Source organism: Camelus dromedarius, chromosome 3 (genome assembly GCF_036321535.1).
Source record: "Camelus dromedarius isolate mCamDro1 chromosome 3, mCamDro1.pat, whole genome shotgun sequence".
Lineage (NCBI taxonomy): Eukaryota > Metazoa > Chordata > Mammalia > Artiodactyla > Camelidae > Camelus > Camelus dromedarius.
This window is the reverse complement of record NC_087438.1, coordinates 116,906,442-116,919,507: the sequence shown is the minus strand read 5'-3', so window position 1 is coordinate 116,919,507 and position 13,066 is coordinate 116,906,442. Positions and strand designations below refer to the sequence as shown.

The 13,066-nt window shown below is 38.6% G+C and overlaps 1 pseudogene; it reads left to right on the top strand.

Moving 5' to 3' along the window:
* LOC135321032 (ubiquitin-conjugating enzyme E2 D2-like) overlaps positions 1–6,163 on the top strand; it is a 31,463-nt pseudogene extending 25,300 nt beyond the window's left edge.
* Positions 6,164–13,066: the final 6,903 nt, after the last annotated feature.

Here is a 13,066-nt window from a genome sequence, read left to right as displayed (position 1 = left end):
ATGCATAGGTCAGCATGCTTCATATTATCGCATGTTGCTTTCACTGGTTCTTATTTGCTTTTCTGTCTGCTGTTCTGATTGATTGACTTCTGCTGTCCTGTCTTCTAAGTCACATATTCATTCCTCTGCCTTGTCTAGTCTGCTTTTGACAGCTTTTATCTTGGCTCTTATCTCAGACATTGGGTTTTCTGTTTTTAATTGGCTCCTCTTTATAGTTTCAATTTCATTTTTAAAGTATTCTCTGTCTCTATTGATAGTCTCTTAGTTCCTTCAGTGCATTGATCATTCCCTTTTTGAGGTCATGATCTAGCAGACTATTGAGGTCTATTTCATTCATTGTTTTTTCATGGGATTTCTCTTGTTCTTTTAATTGGGAGTGGTTCCTCTGCTTCTTCATTTTACTTGTATTTTCCCAGCTCTATGGATTTAGGAACATCCATTATCTACTGTGGTATTGAAGGGCTATTTTATTTTTGTTTGTTTATTTTTATTTAAAGTGGGAGTGCTCCTGTGTAGACTTCATGCATCTAATAGTTTGTTTGCCATGGCTGTGCTTCGTATGGACGGTTGCCATGCCTTTCTTCCGTGAGTGTTGGCTGTTCTCCTTTTGATTGGAGCTGTGGTTAGGGGTGTGGTATTCAGTGCCTGCCTTGATTGTTGTTGTTGAGCTGGACCTCCTTTTTTGTTCTGTAGTTGTCACAGCCTTGTCAGACCCAAGTCTGCTCCCTAGAATATTGGTTTCTATACCCATTTGTGAGCTGTGCTGTGTGGTGGGCTGGGTGGGAGCACTGCAGCTGGGAAGGGAGTAGGCAGGAAATGCCCACTTGGCAGTTATATGTCACTTGGTATGAGGGCTGACAAAATGCTCTTTATTGACACTTACTTTGTCTCCACCTTAGCTGCAGGAATGTCAACCACCAGCTCTGCTGTCCCCCAGGTTCGGAGCCCCAGTAACCACGAGTCCAGATCTGCCAATATGAGGAGCTAGGAACCGCTGTAGCTAGAATGCAGTCGCATGCCTGGGTCTGTGGCATGCCAGGGTTTCAGTGCCGAATCCAGCCCCACCCCAGACACAGTAGGGCCCACCAGCCTGTTGTGAATGCCTGTGCCCGCCCATGCCATGGGTCAGGGCTCCGCTCACTGCATGCTCATCCCAGCAGCGTGGGTCCACAGAAGGTCCAGAGAGAGCAAACCTGCCCTCTCTGCCTGGGACTGTAAACAAATCTCCGTCCTGCCTGTGCCCCTGGTTGCAGGGCCGCTGGGTATGGATTCAGCTTCAGCCCTGCCTCCCCACAGCAGTCATGGCTATGACCAAGCCCGACCTCCCTTATGAGGATGCAGTAACAATGGAGAGAAGCAGAGAAAGCAGCTGTGGCATGGCTTCATTGTGCCCCTCCCCTCACTCACACCAGAGGTGGTGCTTTTTTATGAGGGTCCCAGGTTGTTCTGTTCCACAAACACCCCCAGCCAGAAGTCACACCACCCTCCAGTCCCCCGAGGCTGCCTCTGTGCCCTGGGGCCCAGCCCTCTGCCTGGGCTGCTCGCCAATCTCCTGAAGCCAGTCCTGGCTTGTCCCTGCTGGCTTGCATCTAGGGCTGGGGGGTCACAGGGACCCTCTGCATCAGTCCCCCATAGTTCTTTCTGCCACACAGTTGCCACTTTCTCCTCTGAACCTCAGAAGCCCCGCTTCTGTCCCCACTGACCACCTGGCTATAGAGAGGGCATCCCAGGGTGAGGGCACCTTTCTTCCTGTGCCAGTCAGTCCCTGCAAGACTGGTCCTGCACTGAGTTTTTTCTTTTATTTCTTACCAGATTTTCTGAGAACCATCTTGTATTTTGAAATGAGAGACACTCTGCCAGAGTTCATTAGTTGTTCTGTGTGATTCAGTGAGCTTGTAGATGTAATTCTTGGTGTATTTGTGGGAGACGGCAAGCTGGGGGTCTCTCTACTCTGCCATCTTGGCTCCTCCCCCTGTTCACCCCCTTTTGCACATGTCCCTACCCATGATGCACACAGAAAGGCCTGGGGTGCGGGTGGTGTCTAAACCACAATGCTAATTATATTACGGTCAGCATTGGGTCACATCAGGTTATGTCCTTGTCACTACCATGCAGTTGTGGCTGTCAGGTTCTAAGCGGTTTCCTGCTGGCACTCATTTAGAGGAAGCAAATCCCCTTTATGCTGAAGGCAGGCACATCACCATTTTCTGGACCTTCCTCCCTCTCCTCCACCTTATCTGCCTGGTGCACCCACTTATCTAATCACCTAACACATCCAAGTCACTAAATAAGCAAGCAAATAAATAAACAACAAGAACAAAAATCCATGGGTTGGGAGGAGTGTGGCTCATTCTTTAGAGTTGCTACAATGTATTATCTAAAATATCTAGAGAGGAGAGACCATCCTCTCTCTCCTCCACCTCATCTACCTGGTGCCTCTCCTTAACTAACTGTCTAAAATACTAATGCTAGCAATCAAGTGATTTTTGAGTCTTAATCTCTTTTTTAAAGAACAAATCTAGAGGGTGTATGTTGTGGTGAATTATAATAGGATTAAGTGGAATGCACACATTTTTATTATTAACCTGGCATTAATCAACCAACTGTCTGGCATGTTGCAAGTTGCTTAACTGCTAGCAAAATGAGTTTTTCATTTAAAAAAAAATTCAAACATAAAACTAGATAATAGTGATGTTTTATACATCTCAGGTTTATCTTAAGGATTTTATCAGATATTATGAATGTAAGTGCCATGGAAACTGCAAGCATTACATACATATGAAGTCATATTATTCAAATAAGTCTTCCCATGATGCTAACTAACCTTTATGTCTTAAATATAATTAAATTTTATTTCCTATAATTATTTAATATGATAATATGTTAGTATATCACAACATTGAGAAATACATATTCATTGTTCTTTGTGTGATCAGAATAATTATCCAGGTACTAATACACTGAAGTTAGATGCTGAGCCATTTTAATATAACAATGTCAATACTGTTATCATTCAACATTTTATATTGCCTTTATATTTTAGAATCTGGCACACAATTCAAGCTTCAAATCCATTAATAGCATATATTCTAAGTTTTTCTTTTCTTTTCTTTTCTTTTCTTTTCTTTGGCTTATATATTCTTGCTAAGTAACAATAGTTGGAGTTTTGTCTAAAGCTTTTTTTCCAATGAACTTGTATACGTGTTGGCCTTAGGTTATAAAGTGATTGGTTGACAAGGTTTATGAACTTGAAATATACATATATATATATATATATATGTTTTTACTTTCTGTAGGTAATTTCTGGAGGCCAGGTATGCCATTTTTAGCAGGAAGTCGAACATGTCCCTATTCAGCTCTCCCCAGCATGTGTGAATTGTCTAATCAGGCCAACAAGGAGTAAAGGAGTATGTTCCATTTCGAAGCCCAGGACTTAACAGGTAAGGCAAGGCTTGTCAGGCCAGTCCTGCAGGTACCTTTCATTGCCACTAGGGGGTGCCCAAAGCATCATGCTGACCCATAGCTGACAAATGCCTCTCAACCTTGCGATGAAACACAGATTGATCCTGCTCTTACGAAAGCTGCAGTGGGGCTACCAGACTTAGGCCATAAGGTCACTACTTTATTTGTTCTAGTCACACAATCTTAGGGTGGGGGTTAGTGGAAGGCACGTGACTTTCCTGGGGTACAAATTTAAGAAGGTATCCGCTCTCAAATTGCAATCAGTGCCAAGAGTGCATACGTTCAACTCTGCTGTTGGTAGACAATCTGTCAACAAGTGAACTTGGCCACAAAGCTAGTCTCAATAAGTCTGAAAGAATTAGAGTCATATGATACATTCTCTCCAACCCTAATAGAATTAAATTAGAAATTCATGACAGAAAAATTTTAAGAAATCTCCAAATATTTGGAGATTAAACAAATTTCTAAGATAACCTGAGTCAAAGAAGAATCACAGTGGAATACACATATTCACATCATATCAAAATTTATGAAATTTAGTTAAACAATGCTTCCAGGGAAGTTTATGGTTTTAAATTTCCACATTAAGAAATAAAATTGTCTTAAAGCAATAGCCTAAGCGTCTACCTTGAATGACTAGAAAAAGAAGAGCAAACTGAACCCAAAAGACACAAAAGAAAGGATTAATGGCAAAATCATTGAAACTGACAAGAGAAATTGATAAAAACAAACACTGGCTTTTGATAAAAACAAAACTGACATAGTTTGAGTTGGACTGACCAAGAAGTAAACAAGGGAACACATGAAATGACAAAAGAAGAATTTGAAAAAGTTGTAACCATGTGTTATGATGAATGTTAACTAGATTTATGGTGGTGATGATCTTGCAATATATACATATACTGAATCATTATGTTATGAGCCTGAAACTAACATAATGTTATATGTCAATTATATCTCAGTAAAAAAGTTGAAAAGTGAAATCAACCCAAATGTTTACCAACTTGTGAATGAATAAATAAAATATTGTATAGTTTTGAATTGATTCTTTGGCAGTAAAGGGTAACAAGGTAGTGATACAATATGAAAAATCCTCAAAAACTTTATTCTAAGGAAAAGAAGCCAATCACAAAAGATAGTACGTTGTTATCATTCTATTTGTATGAAATGCCCAGAAACAGCGATCTCTAGAGACAGAAAGATGAATTGTCACATGGGGGTGGAGCCAGGGACAAGAAGGGACCATATAAGAGCTCTTTGTTAATGGAGATGTGCTAACACTGGTGCTGAGGGTCCAATAGCTCCATACATTTGCAAAAATTATTGGATTCTAGATTTGCAATGGGTGAGTTCTATGATATGTAAATTACACCAGGAAAATGTGTTAGAAAAGATTTCATGAACTCTAGAGCCTTTTTCTGTACTAAGTTGGCTACATGCCTATGATCACATTTATTTTCTTTGTGTGTGTCATCTTTTAAGGCCCATTCTGTAAGGAGTCAATGGAACATTGTTTTTCTCAGTCTTGTTGGGAAGGGGGAATTAGTCAAAATGAGAGCTTACACTGGGGAATGCCCAGAAGGCTTTCTCAAACAAAATTGTGAAACTGATGTCAATGGGTGTTCACCGATACCATGTCAGAATCATACCGACTGCACTCCTATTCCAAAGGTAAGTGTGAATCTATCATACAAGGGAGCTATTTGAAATTATTTTTTACCATTACTAATCTGTCTGAAAAGTACAAGTAATTAAAATTCTAATTAACATATTATAATTTCTTAATTCAGGAAAATCAGAAAAGCTACTTAACTTATTTTCATTTTTTCGTATTTTAAATAGAAACCATAAATTCAAAAACACTCTTCAATTTCATTTTTTTGTTCTTCTGCCAGAATTCTCCCATGTGAACAATGTAATCATCTAAATTTTCATTTTTAGTTATTTAAAATAATTTTTCTTTATTATTTCATTATATTTACTGTTACATTTTAACTTTTAAATTTAATAGTTAAAGAAGAAAGACTAGGAAATCATTTAATAATTCCTACAAATGAATATCTTTCCTTTTAATAAGATTAATACTTGAACTTATAATAAGAATTCATATTCATATTTTAATGACTTCCTTACATGTCTGGTGGTTGATACTGGCAGTCAACCAGACCCAACTACCAGCCAGAACCCTAAGTATAACTTCTTCATGCGGCTTGGCCTTCCTCACAGCATGGTGGCTGGGTTCCAATAGCGAACTTCCCAAGACAATCAGAGGTCTTTTAAACTTAGCTTTGAAAGTCAAAGATATTTTCCCCAGAGTCACAGCTTGCTTCCACTCAAGGAGGGAAGTGCAGTCCTCAACTCTCAGTTAGGGGAGTGTTGAAATACCGTGGTAGGAACAGGTTGCGACATGGGAAATGAGTTGGGATATTTGGGAAAATAGAACCTTCCACATTGTTACACTGAGAAATTCTACTACCTGCTCATGTAAATAGTTTTCTCCCCTCCCCATGTAAGAATCCATTCATTATATTTGAAATACCTGAACATTTTTGTAAAAAATTACCTTTTAATCTTTTCTAGGATGTCATATGCATGTGTTCACCAATATTGACAGCAAGTTGCTTTGTAAGCAACTTCAAACACCACATGAGTCATTTCTTTGCAAGACTGATGCCACAAGTATTAAATATGACAAAAATGATCATTGCAGGTAGGATTACTTAATTTCCTACTTTTAAACAAAAATATATGAATTTTAAAGCCATGTGGGCTGAAATAAAACAATGTTCTGTTTCAAGCTTAAATTTTATTTAATGGCTTACAATATGTTATTTCCAGTTAAAGTAGAAAAATGTGAATGTGTTTTTATGGGATATTTAAACATTGTGGTATTGGTTTTAAATAAATCCTTGAGAAATTCTCAGACAGAATTTGAACATACAGTTATAAAACATATATTTTGCTTTATAATGGAATTTTGTAGGATAACTGAATAATATCTGAAGGTTTAGAAAGAAGAGGTGATGTAAGTATCCACTGTATTACTTCTACTGCACACATACAACATTAATATTATATTTTGAAAGTGTAGAGTAATTATCTCTTTCTGCAATTCACAGATCTCAGTTGGTAGTTTTCATTTAGGATCTTTAGGCAAAGTTTTAGGAAGCAGTGCCTTATTTAAATAAAAACTTGCTAAAAATTACCAACTTTTGAATGACAGAAGTGACCTAGTTATCTGGGCCTGTAATTTTAGACCATTTTAAATAGCTTTGTAGACACTTCCTCACAACATTAAGAAGTACAATTTGTACTGTTCACTCTTGCTTGACTTTTATCCAGCTGCTTAAAGTAAGTTCTGTCGGGCATTAATGAAGGGCAGTAAACAGCCTCAAAATTTTAGAATATTCATAAAAAAAGAAAATTAAAAGCTCTGATACAGGAAAGCCTTAAAACACACTGAAAAGAAGCATTCATGTACATCACAGATGTACAGTAGACAGTACTTTGAGCAATTTCAAAGGAATCTAAACACAAGTTTACCAAAAAAATAAAATCAGTTTTTAAAATTTGACATTTTCAAAAGAGAATGAAGAGAAACCTCATCATTTCAATACCTTAGAAATTAGTGAGTGCATGCAATCTTATATTCACTTACCAATAAATCCATCCTTTTAAAGATATTGACCTTTTAGTTATAATTTCTGGCTCTAAGCCTTATAGTGCTAGTATATTTGTGAATCTACTTACAAAAGTAATGTACTTTTAAAAATATGGATAGCATTATATAAATGAGGTAAATGTACCTTTATATATAAAATTCATTCTTTGTCAAATATGATAATTTTATTGGCCCTTATTAGCATGATTCTGGTTGTCTAGAAGGCTTTGTTTTAAATTTTATCATCAAAGGGAAAATGAGATAGCTAGAGGTATTACTGTCATGCCTCAGTTTATTTTTCTATCATTAATAAACTTAAAATTATGGAATTTGATCTTGAATGCTTTATAAAGCATGTTTTTGATAGGATGAATGTTATAAGGATACAAGTTAGGTTTCTCTAGGATAAATACATCAAGTAAGTAACAAGTTGTAACAACTTTGAAATTAATGAACAACTCATGAAATTAATATGAGCCAGTACATATGTGTTCTAATTGTTGAAATTGCCCATGTTCTTTAAGAATTTACATTAAGCACAACATACATTGTGCTCATTTAAAACTACATAATTAAAAACATTGTCTCATCCTTTGGCTAAATTAGACTTCTGGTTAATAGAGCTTGACAGGAGATATTAGGAAATATTAGGGAAGTGACAGGAGAGTAAAAACTAAACTGCATTAATGAGTCAGAAATAGCACAGTCCAATTCAAATGAAGAGAGAAAATCCAAGCTCAGAAATCAGTAAGAATGTGGTGAAATCTGAAGCACAAAAACAGTATTCCAGCACCCAGATTCTCATCCCTCCCACAACTCACCACGGATAGTTGAAAATTCCCTAACTTTGACTCAGAATGAAGTGATGGCTATGTCATCAATATAAACTAATAAAGCATGAAGTTAAAACAGTGACAAAAAGTAGTCTGAAAGACTATTTCTCTTTTCTCAAAGGAAATTAAGAGAATCGCTGAAAATAAAAATAAAAGCCCTTTGATTTAAATGCGTTTAGCAAAAAAATTATCTGTGCATTGTTATCTTAAAATGCGTATTTTTCTAAAAGTGATTCTCACACTATCTGCACCAGAGTTTAGCTATGTTAGACTCTCCTGAAGAGCTGTTTAAAACAAAAATAGTTGTCTCTTGCCCCTAGAGTTTCTAATTCAATATGACCCATGAGGACTGCAAATGTGTATTTCTACCAAATTCTTGAGATGCTGCACTGAACTCAAACAGCACCAATGAGGAAGATCCTCCTTTATCTTCTCCCCTGCTATATCCACACACCTCAACCCAAGCATTTTCTCTTCTATTCTGAATCCGGGGTTGGGGGGAGTGTGGAGCTGGGGAAGAAGTAAAATGAAGAGAGGAGAATAGAAAGGTGATGATGGTATCAGTTTCTGTACTTGCACAGATGGACTGGATCTAAATTCCTATGATTAGATGAGAGAGGAAATTAAAGTGCTTGCTTGAGAAAGACATTAAGACATTAGGCATAAGAATTCAACTGGCATCTCCTGACCACAGGCAACACAGGGTTAGACAGGAGCTCATTTTCACCTGTGCCTACAAACTGGGAGCATGGGGGGCACAAGTGCAACCTGGTGGGAAAGGAAAAGGGATAATTGATGTCTTGGAGTCATCAGGCAGGTGGAATAGAAAGTCGATGATTCTCTGAAACTACTGAAGGATGTGTTAGTTGTGAGTGCTAATAATTTGAAAATAAAATGGAGTTTATGAGCTACAGTAATTGCAGAAAATGAAAGATATAACATAAGAATACTTGAAGAGTCTCTCATAACAGTGAAACCCTCTTCTACAGCAGTAGAGAAAAGCCAAGTGTAACAGATGGAATGCCCAGCCCTCAAGAGACTTCCATTCTAGTTGGCAGGTGCTGCTTTGAGGAACCATTCCATCCTTTTCCTAGACTGTATATTGTTGTATGACCCCAAGGGAAGACACAAGGACACCAGTGAGGAAGGTGCTATGATGTACATCCTAGAGGTGGTGGTGACTGACACTGCCCCCAGGAAGTCACATGATGGTGATAATTAAGGGCCAGATTTGGAATATATTTCTAAAGGGAAGAGTCAATATTTTGCTGAAGGACTGGATGTGAATCAAGAGATAAAAAGAAGTCGAGGATAATGCTAAGCTTTCTTTTTTGCTCCATTGAAATGTTGAAATATATTTATCTAAAATGAGAAAATGTGTGTAAAAAGCAGCATGGTTGGGAAGGGTGGAAATCAAGAAATCAGTTTGGGCATGTTGGCTGCAATAGCTAAGTGGGAACCCTGAGAGAGGCATTCAGATGCATAAGTTTCCATTCTAGAGGAAAGGTCTCAGCTTCATATATGTGTTTGAATTACAGTAACAAAGACATGGCATTTAAAGCAGGAAACTGGATGGGTTACCTTGAAGGGAGCTTGGACAGGGAAGTGGGAGTTCTGCAGATGAGACCCTGGGCACTCTTCTATTTGAGGAAATTAAAGGACAGGAAAATAAAACTAAGAAGTGGCAGTCAGTGAGTCAGGGCTATAAAAATCATCACAGGAAATAGGAAATACTTTAAGAATATTAAGACAGTGCTATATTATCTCAAACAATGTGGCTAAATATAGTTAGAGGAAATGAGAACTGATCTTTGCAATTGGAAATTGGAAATAAGGACTCCCTTGAAAAGAGCAGTCAGACAGAATGGTGTGGAAAATATTGGGTAGACCCATTTCACAGGTGAATGGAGGGAAAGAAATGGACTTTTCCTATAAAAGGTATTAGGAATATAGAGCAATGGAGTGGCACCTGAAGGACATTCAAAATTGGCCATCTTTAAACAGTAGGAGAGATGGGCTGGGGTGCGGCACACAAACAGAGGAGCAGGCTTAGGCAGGACGGTGGACACTACATCAATTACAATGGAGACAAAGCAGGATATTTGTACTGATTTAGGTGTTTTGAATATGTGGGGTTGAATCATTTGGAAAGTGTCTTCTGATTGTTCTATTTCTCAAGCAAAATAAGAAGTCATGTGAAATGAAAAGGTGTGAAGTCATCCACATGAGTAGGAGGAAAATGGAGCATTACTGATATGCAGCAATAATGGACTCCTTGAAGCTAGTGATCATGGATTAAGAGTGAGTTCAGTCTACAGTACTGTGCAGTATCCTCAGATACGGGAAGTTATTCACATGTTCACATGAAACAGCTTGGGTGTTTAATTCAACTAAAATTGGGTCTTGATCGGGCTACAGTAATGGAGAGAAGAGGGCAGGGGATTTTCAGGCATATGCAAGAAGTGAATATAGAAATGAGCCACATAATCTAATTCAATAGGTAAGGGTACAGGGAGAGACTAAAAGACATTTGAGAGTTGGTAGGGGCAATGGATTATGGGGTTGAAGAGTTGTTTTCAGAGCATGAGAAGGAGTGAGCTAAAAAGGAGAATGAGGCCGTTGATGGAGCATGAGATCTTTGACATTAAGATGATGGCAGGAACATCACGTGTGATGGTTTTGGAGCATGGACAACCCTGCAGTGGGAGTAGGTTGCAGGTAGAATGAAGACTGAGATTTTGAGCTGAGACAGCCTCCTCCTCTGAGAAGCTAGGGTTCTAACTGGGTCAACTCTGCAGATATTGAAATAACTAAGTGAGACTGGGATTGTATCAGAGGAAGGTGTGATGGGCAAGTTGTCAATCACTGAATTAGAATGAGAAGAACGCCCAGGAGGGTTAGCTGTTAAGGACAGCACAGGAGGAGACAGGGAAGGTACCATCAAATAACTGCGATGTTTAAGGAGGAGGATGGAACATGATTGGGAGGTTTCTGTGGTGAATGGTGATCAGGGGTTCAGGCTGGTGGCCTTGAAGATAGGTCAGAGGGGGGCAGTTGTGAGAATCGGCATTAAGTCAGGGGTGTGTGGGCTGGTCAGGTGCTCAGGGAGCTCAATAGACAGCCCGGAAGCTCCTCCAGAGTCAGTGCTGAGGATCCGGGTCAGCCCTCTGAGGAGCACTGGGCAGTGGCCAGAGGGGCATCATGACCTGGCAGGCAGATTCTGAGCTCTCGGCTGCGCACCAGAGCGGGAAGGGCCTGGACCACTAGACCACATGAGGGCTTGGAGACACTGCTGGTACTGCCATCACACACAAACACATACACAAACACACACACACACACACACACACAGCACAGAGACACACACCTGCCTATTTTAATATTTACTGAATGTAATGCCTCTAATATTTTCTACATATAAAGATGATCACATTCTGAATATTTGGAATGAAATGAGGAAACATAAATCAGGAAATCGATGTTAATGAAACTACTCAGTGTCTTTCTCTTACATCAGTTTGTCTTTTTTTTCCAGCCTGAAACTCAATCATTTAAACAAATATTTACTGAGAGTTACTTTTGTAAAATATGCCAGAAACTCGATATTGGAAAAATAAGCACTATGCTTTTAAAAAAAAAAGCAGAATTTTTGTTCTATATACAGATTTTTGCTTTCTGAACCTTTTATTTTCTACCCTCAAATTCAAAGATATTTCCTGGAATAATGATGTTCTATTTTATTCTCTTAGCTTATTGTTTTGTTTTGTTTTGTTTTGTTTTTTCCTGTTTCCTACTCACGGAGTCGCAATTATAGCTTGCCCAACTTATGTGTCAATTCAATGTATTAAAATATGTTTTTTTTTTCTCGTCAGTTTCAGCATTTCATTAGTCTGTGTGATGTCTCACCATGTCAGCCCTGGAGAGAGTTAGCATTTTCAGTTTCTGTCACAAATCAACCTAATTAAGCATGCATCGTGACTTTGAAATAGAGTGTTGGACCACAGAAATGTATAGGTAGACAGATTTCCTTTCAACATATAATAAAGTTACATTTTTACATTAATTTTGGGGAAAAAAAACAATCACACTTTTGGATGAGGAGTTTGCTAATAATGGAATGTTTCCACTTGGTGGCTCACTAGTTCTTAACCAACAGGAAACCTCAATCTCTTGGGGTTAATTATCTCAAAAGCTTAGTGGCTATATTTTTCTTTCCTTGAAATCAGTAGCTGTATGTGTAAGTCCAACTTTCCCTTTCAAATAAATCATTCTGCAATTTAACTGAGAAAAAATTTGTTAAAGTTTAAGCACAATATTAATATTTCAGGTTATGGTTTGAAACTCTATTACAATTGAAAGTATCTGGGACACCATTGACATTTTACCATCACGAATAGTTTCTGCCACCATGAATATAATTTTGTATTCCCCGGGGACTGGTATAGAGGTCACCCTGCCACCTGGCCCCCTAGTGGTTCATTTTGAAAATACATGTATAATCCTTTCTTCCATTACTCCTGGACCTACTTATTTCTCTGCAAATAATAAATAATAAGACACCACGACAGAAGTTAGTACAGAGCTATGTACGTAAGGTTTGAATTAGTACCGTGTAACCTCTACATCTTCCAGGGGACACCATATCAAATGAACCTTAGTGCCAGTCTGCTCTGCACAGCCTCCAACACTTCAGTATCCAATACACTGTTCCCTCAGGATCTCATTTTGTCAGCAGCAAATTTCCCAATGCCACATTCTCTTTGCATTTTTTCCTTTCTTTTTCTGACTGAAACCTGAGGACCTGTAGTCCTCCTGGGTGGCTCTATTCATTTGTTGCTGTATCTACACCATTTGTCCTCTTCCCCCTCAAAAGCCTGTCCATGTTCATCAATGGCTATACCGTGGACCATTCGCCCTCATACTCTTTCTTTCTCCCAAGGCTCCTTTCAAGCATCTCCTCTCCTCTTAGTTCCTGTCCATCCCCAGGCTTGTGTCCCTTTCTCTAACACTGTTGTCAGCATTCTTCATGATATCAGTACCTATCTTGCAAATTCACCCATCTTGGTTGCTTAAATCCTTTGACAATTATTTTATGATATTTTCCCCTCCT